Source organism: Tinamus guttatus, unplaced genomic scaffold, assembly GCF_059628265.1.
Source record: "Tinamus guttatus ecotype Peru unplaced genomic scaffold, ASM5962826v1 Tinamus_guttatus_pri_ptg000187l, whole genome shotgun sequence".
NCBI lineage: Eukaryota > Metazoa > Chordata > Aves > Tinamiformes > Tinamidae > Tinamus > Tinamus guttatus.
The window spans coordinates 250,818-259,423 of NW_028288721.1; positions in this window are offsets into that span (position 1 = coordinate 250,818).

The following is an 8,606-nucleotide window of genomic DNA, read 5'->3' on the forward strand; positions in this document are numbered from 1 at the left end:
GAGCCCCCGAGCCGCTCCTCGGCCCTGCTCACGCCTCCTTTTCCCTTGCAGGCCAAGCTCCCCTTCACCCTGGCTGCTGCCGGCAAGTTCTCGGCACAGAGACACCAGCACTAACTTCTTCTTTGGATTTTTCTCTATACACTTTGATATTAGCATTTATTGTTGTTAATATTGTTGGTGGTTTTATTGTTGTTATTGTTTACTATATTGTTGTTACTTTTCTTGTTATTGTTTATTATATTGTTATTTTTGTTGTTGTTTAAATATATATTCCTGTATCATTGCTTAAGCATTGTGTCTTGTTTCCAAGTGAGCACAGGCACAAAAATCACCCCCAATGCAGGTTTGTGTGTATGTATCCCAAAGATTGCAGACCCTAGGGACAAGAGAGGGCCAGCAGAACATCCATCTACGACTTCTCTTCACACGTGGCCCAGGGGTTACCACAGTCCCTTTCCCATCTTCTTCTTTTACTTCCTGTTTTTCTTTTTTCTCGTCTTTATGCTTTTATTTTCCTTCTCCTTTTTTATTCCTTTTTGTTCTTCTTTCTCTTCTTTGTTGTTTCTTTCTGCTTCTTTTTTTTTCCTCTTCTGTTTCATTTCTTTCTCTTTTTTCTTTTTTCTCTTTCTTTTTCTTTCTTTCTTTACCTTTCTCTTTTTCTTTTTCTGTGACTGTTTCTGTTTGTGCTTTGTTGTTATCTGTTTCTCTTTCTCTTTTCCTTTTTCCTTGTTTTTTTTCTTATTTACCCCTTCCTTTTCTTATTTTTCCTTTCACTCTTTACTTTCTTTTTTTCCCTTGCCTTGCCTTTTCCTTTTCCTTTCATTTATTTGTATTCTTTTTTTCTCCTTCTTTATTTTTCCTTTATTTCCTTCAAAGTGAATCTGTGAGAGAAAAATATGGCAGAGAAAAAGAGTGTGGGACATCACGGAGCCAAAGAGCATTCCCCACAGGCAGCAGGGACCGCAGCTCTGCTCCACACTCAGGTGCTCCCCTTCTAAATGCCTGCACTCAAGCAGTGCCAGGAGAGGACAAGCTCATCCTCAGGAGAGCAGGCATTGTTCTCTGGAAAGGAAGGGAGCTCCCAGGTCAGGCCTGCAAAGGAACAACGCTTCTTTTCCAGCAATGTGTATCCATTCCAATGCCAGGCTGTGGAATTTATTGCTCCTGTAGGGAATAAGTGTATGTTTCCTGACAAAACGGGGAGCAGCTGAGTGCACCCAACAGCCTGGCTCATCGCGGCCAATGACCACCTGCAGCGACCAGCCCTCACGCACATGTTCGCCCCAGTCCTGCTTCACTGCTTTAGCCCTCTCCTCAGCTTCTCCCTAAGAAGATGCCCTGCTTCTGCTGCATCTCTGCATGGCTCTTGCTTCGGGAGACAGGCCAAGAGGGCAGCCTCAGATCCTGCAGGAACAACAAGTGTCCCGAGCAGGGCATGATGTCCACTCCTTCCAGCAGGCTGGAACACACAGATACACTGGGCCTTAATAGCAAAGCACCCGCAGCACCTGCCCTGCAGGACCACTGAGGCCAGGGGAAAGGAGGAGAGCAGCTTTGGCCCACACTACCCTCTCTTCGAGCACCCCAAGCACAAGAAAAGACACCCATCCATATGCTGATCTTCCACAGCTGCAAGGAGCAAGGGCCTCCTTTGGCCCCTTTGCCATATGCAGCAAGCCAGCAGGGCTGCATCTTCCCAAGCAAGGCCACTGCAGCCCTGAACGGACCACAACGGGCACCGCGCTCGCACCCGGCACCAAGCAGGCCTGACGCACAGTGCGAGCAGGCTCCTGCCGGCCTCTTGGTGCAGCTTGCTGAGCACACCTCTGTGCTCACACACCTCCTGCTCAGCAAGCATTTGCACCTGGCTCCTCACACCACCTGCCCCAAGGGAAAGAGCCCATGCTGAGAGAGTTCACCTCCCACAAAATACAAATCTCACAGCTGAAAACATTAGCCACTGCATGCCTAACAAAGCCCCCAAATATTGTCTCTTCTTCCTTTTATCCCTCCCCAGCACAGGCACCACGGCTGCATTTAGATTAGCAGCATTTCCCTACTAAAAAGCTGTCCCCAACACCCACACATTCCACATAAAATCTCCGTCAACAATATACTTTTCTCCTCAGGCCTAGAGTAATCCACCTGCCCTACTCAACTTCCTCCCCACAACAATACATATGGAATGGGCAAGCAAAAAGGCACACACGGACACTGATGCAGCAAGAACATATGCTGGAGTTTGCATGCACTTTTCAAGGACTGCTCAAATAAGGATCTGCAAAGTCTTGCAGAGGCACCCACTGGCAGTGTACACTCCACTCACTCATGTCGCAAGGAGCAGAGAATCTTACGCAGCTTGCCTGCAGGTTCTGGAAGGATCACCTTATGAGGATGACCGTGTCACGGCTGTGTCTTCTTCCTCCTAATGCTCTAAATGACAGGGCCTAGCACTGATAAGCGGAGCAGGGATCGGGAATGACACCTGACCAACACTTATGGCTGGACTGTGAGAATCCCTTGCCTCCCCTTAACCTGGCACCCTGCACTAAGGAAACTCCTTGCAAGGATGAGAATCCCCACAAATTCAGGAAGAAATGTCCAAGAATTTACCAGGTACAAGTAGTGCTTCCCTCACGTATGATGCTAGCAATTCTGTGTACGAGATGTGGGAAAGCCTCAGGGCATCCTGAAAATGTGTCAAATGAGATTCTTATACAAAGGACAATTAAAAATCAACCTGCTATTAATCCCTAAGTGTAGGGCCTTCCTTCACCTGACCTGTACACGTGTCCCAGGGGATACGCAAAGGGGAAGAAGCCCCAGCCCCACCACGGGGCAGCTCTCAACTCTCCGGGTGCTGCACACAACTTGTCGCTGCAGTGCCCAAGCCACAGGCAAAGGGAAGCTGTCGCGCCCCATGGACACGGGGCCTGGAGACACAGGGCTGAAATCCACGAGCCCCTGGGGGACACAGGGCCCTGCAGGGCTGGGACAGGTTCAGGGACCGCATCACGGGGGACAGTGTCTCTGGAGGCAGCTGGTGCAGAAATGGGCTGCTGCCAGGAAGGGCCCTATGCTGGGGACCACAATGGAAGCTGCTCTGTCCCTTGGCCCCTTGGGGAACAGGGACTATGGCAGATCCTAGTGCTCTTGTGATTTCCAGATCATCACTGTAGGCACCATCTGCTTCTCCAGCACAGCAGAAGACCTTATGCCGCAGCTGTTCAATGTCCTGACTTCCAGGAGACACAGAGTTTGCTCAGGTTAATTGCTTGGTAGGATTCGGTTGCTTCCTTTCCCTCCTGATGCGATTAGAGGAGTAGTGAGGACACCTACAGAACATCTCCCAAGGAGTCAGTGACCAGCAGAGCACGTGGTGGCAAGTGTGGCATGTGAAGCCACCCGCTGAGGCAGGTTCCACCCGGGACATGCAGGCATGTCCTGTTCTGTCAGGAATATCAAGCTGCTTCCTGAGCACTGGCTACTCAAGGGCTGCACAGCAGACATAAGGAGACAGTTTGAATAGATTTGAGAGCTCCTCAGGAGACAGTGCAGGGCATCCTGCCTTGGCCTCCTAAAGTAAAATCAAAACGCTTCAGGCTTTCTTGGTCAGTGCAAGGAAAAAAAAAAAAAAAGTCTTAGATCTTGGCATGTTACAGAGAACCTCTAGAAAAAAATGTTTGCATTTTCAAGGACTATAAGGAGTTTTCTAAGGGGTAGAGCATATACGATGGAGGCTGCTCTGTCCCTCTGCTGTCTGCAGGGCCATCTGCCAGCTGCTCATGGTGACAATTCTGTGCCATGGGAGAAGAGGCCTTACGGCCTTACAAAACCCCACCGCTGCCCTTCCAACATCGCTGCTGCCCTGAGTGCCCACGGAGCCCTCCCCGGTCACACAGTCACACAGTGCTTGACGTTGGAAGGGACCTCTCGACATCATCACCTTTTCCCAGAACAGGCGCGGAGAGCAGTCCAGCTGATGGCTCATTTCCCGGCTAAGGTCAATAATCCAGATGTCGTTCACAACAACGTCCAGTGAGGTTCGCAAGAACTAGGGTGAAGCGGGAGATGAAGCAAACGCCCCCCTGTTCCTGGCCAGGACCTTTTGCACACCCCAGGGACCCTGGAGATGGCCGGGGCAGAGCACCCTCTCGCGACTGCCCCTCTGCCAACCGGCCCCTCCTGTAACTGCCTCTCGCTCTTCCCCCTCAGGAGCCACTCAAGCCCTTGGGCGCTGCACATGCCAGGAGCAGGCAGTGCCACGGCACAGGCCCCCGAGGGGGAGGCTTCTGCCCTGGCCTTCAGCTGCCTTTATGCCCAGTCATTCTGCACGTGCCGAGAGCAGCTCTTCCAAGCGGGCAGCCTGCGTGGCCGGGGAAGGCACTGGGGGCTTGGGACCTGCTTGTGCCACTCAGTGCCTCAACAGGGAGTTCTGGGATTCCTCCTTGCCCTTTTCCTGGGCCTGCTTGCCCTATCCATGTGTGCCCCCACAGGGATGCTGTACCTTCAGCAGAAGGCTCTCCCATTCCACCATGTCCAGGTTTCTCACAGTTGTTCCTGCAAAGCCAGAGAAATCAGAAGCTCTTGCTGCTATTTCAGCACCGTGTCTCATGTCCCAAAGCCTCAGGCCATTGGCCTGATAAGTTCTGGCAAACATGACTTCATCCTCTCCGCCAGACTCGGTGCTGCCCTCTCCGCATGCAGCCTCTCCCTCTGTGGACACTTTACCTGCCAGGTGCTGCAGCAGCACAGGGATCTCTGCAGCCCAGCTTGCCCCCACGCTCCCGTGGATCATATTGGGAAGCGCCTGCAGCAGCTGCAGGGCTGCAGTGCCACAGCCAGTGCCTGAGTGGGGAGTCACCGCGGCCACCACCTAGGGCAGAAGACAGATGGCCTCGTGCAAGCCACAGGAGCCGTGGCCACCCCGCAGGCAGGCGAGCAGGGAGGCTGGCATTGCCCTGGATGCCAGGAGGCAGCCGACAGCCTTGCCTGAGCGCTGCCATCCCTGGGAGGAGCAGGAGCTCCCGACGGGCAGGGGCTGCCCAGGCACCCTCTGACATCCTCCTGCCTCCTCCCAGGGTGCCCTGCACCGGCCGTGGCACCATCTCTTCTGCGTCTCCCCTCTCTGCAGCCATGAAAGCTCTTTCCTGGGGCCCTGTTACTCACCAACAGGCAAACCAGCAGGGCCTGGGGCGCTGGCAGAGCAGCTGTGGGCACAAAGAAAAGCCACGTGAGACGCCCAGCCCCACCAGGCCCTGCCCGCACCATGTCCTGCAGCCCCATGCACAGCTGAAGGGGACCCCAGCTGTGCCGCCTGCGCCTTTGCTTCCCACCTTGCTCCTCAGACTCCAGGAGCTCGTGTGCTGCCTCCTCTTCATGGCACTCTGCTCTCTCCCGCCTCTTGGTTGGTGCACACAGGCAGCGGCAGAGCAGGACCAGCATGTCCGTGTACTGGGCCGGCACCACGTACTGCAGCAGTTTGGGCCATAGGAGCTGCAGGCAAGAACTGGGCCACTGGGCACGCCACTATTTCCACCTCTCCCTCCCAGGCCTCCTGTTATTGATGCTTCTGTGGCACCAGCCCAGTCCCTGGGCCTCACTCCTTCCCTCAGCCTCACCCTGGCTTCCTCCTCCACCTTCTCTCCCTCTCGCCCACCTGGCTTTGTGCACCTTTTCCCTCACTTTGGCTGCCTGCTTGCTGAGAGCAGCCACCAAAACTCACCCCCGGGGACCGCTCACCTCCCTGCTGCAAGGAGATGCCTTCATAGACCCCTATGGTCCCCCCAGTCCCTATGTCTCATTTACAGAAGGCAGCCAAGAGGTGCCCAGCCGTGCTCCTTTCAGCCACAGCATGCGCTGAACGAGCAAGGGCAGCCCTAGCTCTTCTTGGCTGCTTTAGGGGCTAAGATGGGCAGTGTCAACACACCGAGGAAAGACAGAAAGCAACAGCGTCCAGCAGCGGACAACTCACTTTGGCCACTGCTCTGGTGGAGACATCCAGTGTGCCCAGGATGTGCCTGCACAGGCGCTGAATGGCCTTTTCTTCCTGGGCTTCCATCTCAGAAAGAGTTCCTGATGTCTGCGAGACAAAGGTGGGAAACACCCGTGGATGCCCATTCCCAGCCCTTTCAGTGCACGGTGATGGGAGGCTGCTCCCACTGCGGCACCAGCGTCATTGCCCCCGCTCACCAGGCAGAACACCCAATGCTAGGGATGCCCATGGCACTGCTGCGGCACGGGACACAGACCAGCGCCACCCTTACCAGTTTGCGTGAGGAGCGGCTGAACTCAGTGAAGATGTGCCCCACCACGTCCCCATGCCGAGCAGCCCGGGGCGCTGGAGTGCAGCAGCTCCCCGTTGAAATGCAGGACGGCTGCTCTCACCTGGTGGAGAGGCTGCAGTCACAACCCACACCAAACGCCCGGGTTTGACGGCCTTCACAGAGCTGCAGCCCCTCTGGCCAGGCCGAGACAACGAGGGAGCAGCCCTTGCTCTGCAGCTGCCACCAGACTCCGACCCCAGGCCCTGCCCTTGACTGCTGCTTTGGCCTCTCCAGCCTCTGTCCTGGGGAAAGGGCTGCTCGGCCCCTGCAGCGGTACCGTCCCTGTCCAAACCAGCTCACCTGCACTGCAGGGTCGTGGCACACGGACTGTGCCAGCTTCACCAACACTGGCATGTTCTCCCTCACATTGGGGACTGCAAAATACAAGGGAAGGTGGGTTCTGAGGCTGAGCCCCCATTTTTCAGAGGGATTTATCACAGCTCCCCAGCTTTTTGTGCACAAATGGGGCAGAAAAGTGGGGCCATATTGCCAATTCAGAGGAAGCAGCAGCATCCCAGAAGCATTCCATTTCTCCAGCACGTGTTACTTACTGTTAAAACAGACCAGAGCCTGCAGCATTTGCACGGCTGCCACTCAATCCGCCCTCCTCCCGTTCCTCAGCTTGCAGTAGAGGAACACAATCGCCTCCTCTGGGCAGATTTGGGCTGCGGGGAAGAAATTATTCTTGGCGTTAGTGGCCAGCATCCCACACCTGCCCGTTGGCAGGACAGCAGCCGGGACACGGCGGCGCAGGGCCGGCTCTCCTTCCCTACCCTGCAGCACGATGCAGCGGCACAGCTCTGCTCAGTGCTCTGGGCTGGGCGGCTCCATCTCATTGCAAAGCTGTGGGAACAAGGTGTGTTTTAGGGAAAGCAAGAGCAGCGTGGAGGGGGACAGAACTAAACTGTGCTATCAGTGATCCTCTCACAAGCGGTTCTGGCCATGGACCCACGGCCAAAAGCCCAAAGCCCCGCACACGCGCAGGCCAGCGACGCAGCATCGGGCCTTACCTGTTCGTGCACGGCAGCATTGATGGCCAGAGGCCTGGCGCGAGGCACGTGGCTCTGAACATCTGCCACGGCCCCCAGGAAATAGCACAGACTCTGCAAGGCAGCACGGGAGGGAGAGGGCAGCTGTCACTGCGAGCCACGGGGAAAGGAAACTGGCACCGCTAGGAGCTGCCCCGGCCTGAACCCACTTCCAGGGAGACCCCAGCCTGCACGGGGCTGCTGGCTCAACCACGAGGTCTCTCTCCTCCGTGCTGCCCTGCCAGGAGGGCCTTTCCCACCACATCGTCCCCCTCGCACCTCTCTCCACCACAGAGGCTGGACATGGCCCTGGCCGTGAGGACAGAGCTCCCTATGCCCCCCGACACAGAGGCGGCACAGCCTCCCCTCCCAGGATCCATCCTCTCCATCCCGACCTCCTGCCGTGCCATTTCTTCTAGCAAGCCCCTGCAAAGCCACAGATCCCTCTTCCTGCTCAAAGGTATTCAAACATACAGAGCTCCTGTTCCTTCCAGCACCCTGCAGCTCTCCAAACGCCTTGCACCATCCACACGGTCCCAGCAGTGCTGTGCCCCTCGCAGTGCCTCACCGTGGTCACCCCAGCAGGGTCCCACACTTCCCGGTACTGATGCAGTAGCCAGGGAAGCCTCTGCCAGGCGCGCTCACGGTACTTCTCCAGGCGCAGGAGGACACCTGTCATGGCCCCCATTGCCCGGAGCACAGCCTGCTTGACCTGACAAGGCACAGGGACACGCCACATCAAGGGCTCAGCATCTCTCCAGTGCTTGTCTCTCACACACCAGCCTACCCTTCCCACATGGAGTCTTCCCCTTCCCGTTCACCTCTGCTGAGAAGGGCTTGCTCATCAGCACAGGGAGCATCTCCTCCTGCACCCCTAGCCCACCCTGCCAAATGCTCCCAGGATTTGGACTCTTCCCAGCAGGCAGCCCCAGCCTCCATGCTGATGCCTCAGGGCCACCACGGGCAGCCGCGCTCCTGCCCGCTGCCTGGCACCACCTGCCCCACTGCACGGCCTGCAGACTCCCCTCTTGGGCGCTTTTGTGGCCAGCCTGCTCCCTTTGGCTGCTTGCACAGCCCCTCCAGCCCGCACGGGCACCCTCGCTGCTGCCCTGCCAGTTCTTGCCCACGTAGCAGAAGAGGAGGTGGACGAGGGCGCAGAGCTGGGCAGCTTCCACACGAGGGAAGACACATTTCTCCCACTCATGGAAGTACATGTTTATCCTGCTGCACCACTGCTCCAGCACTGCAACAC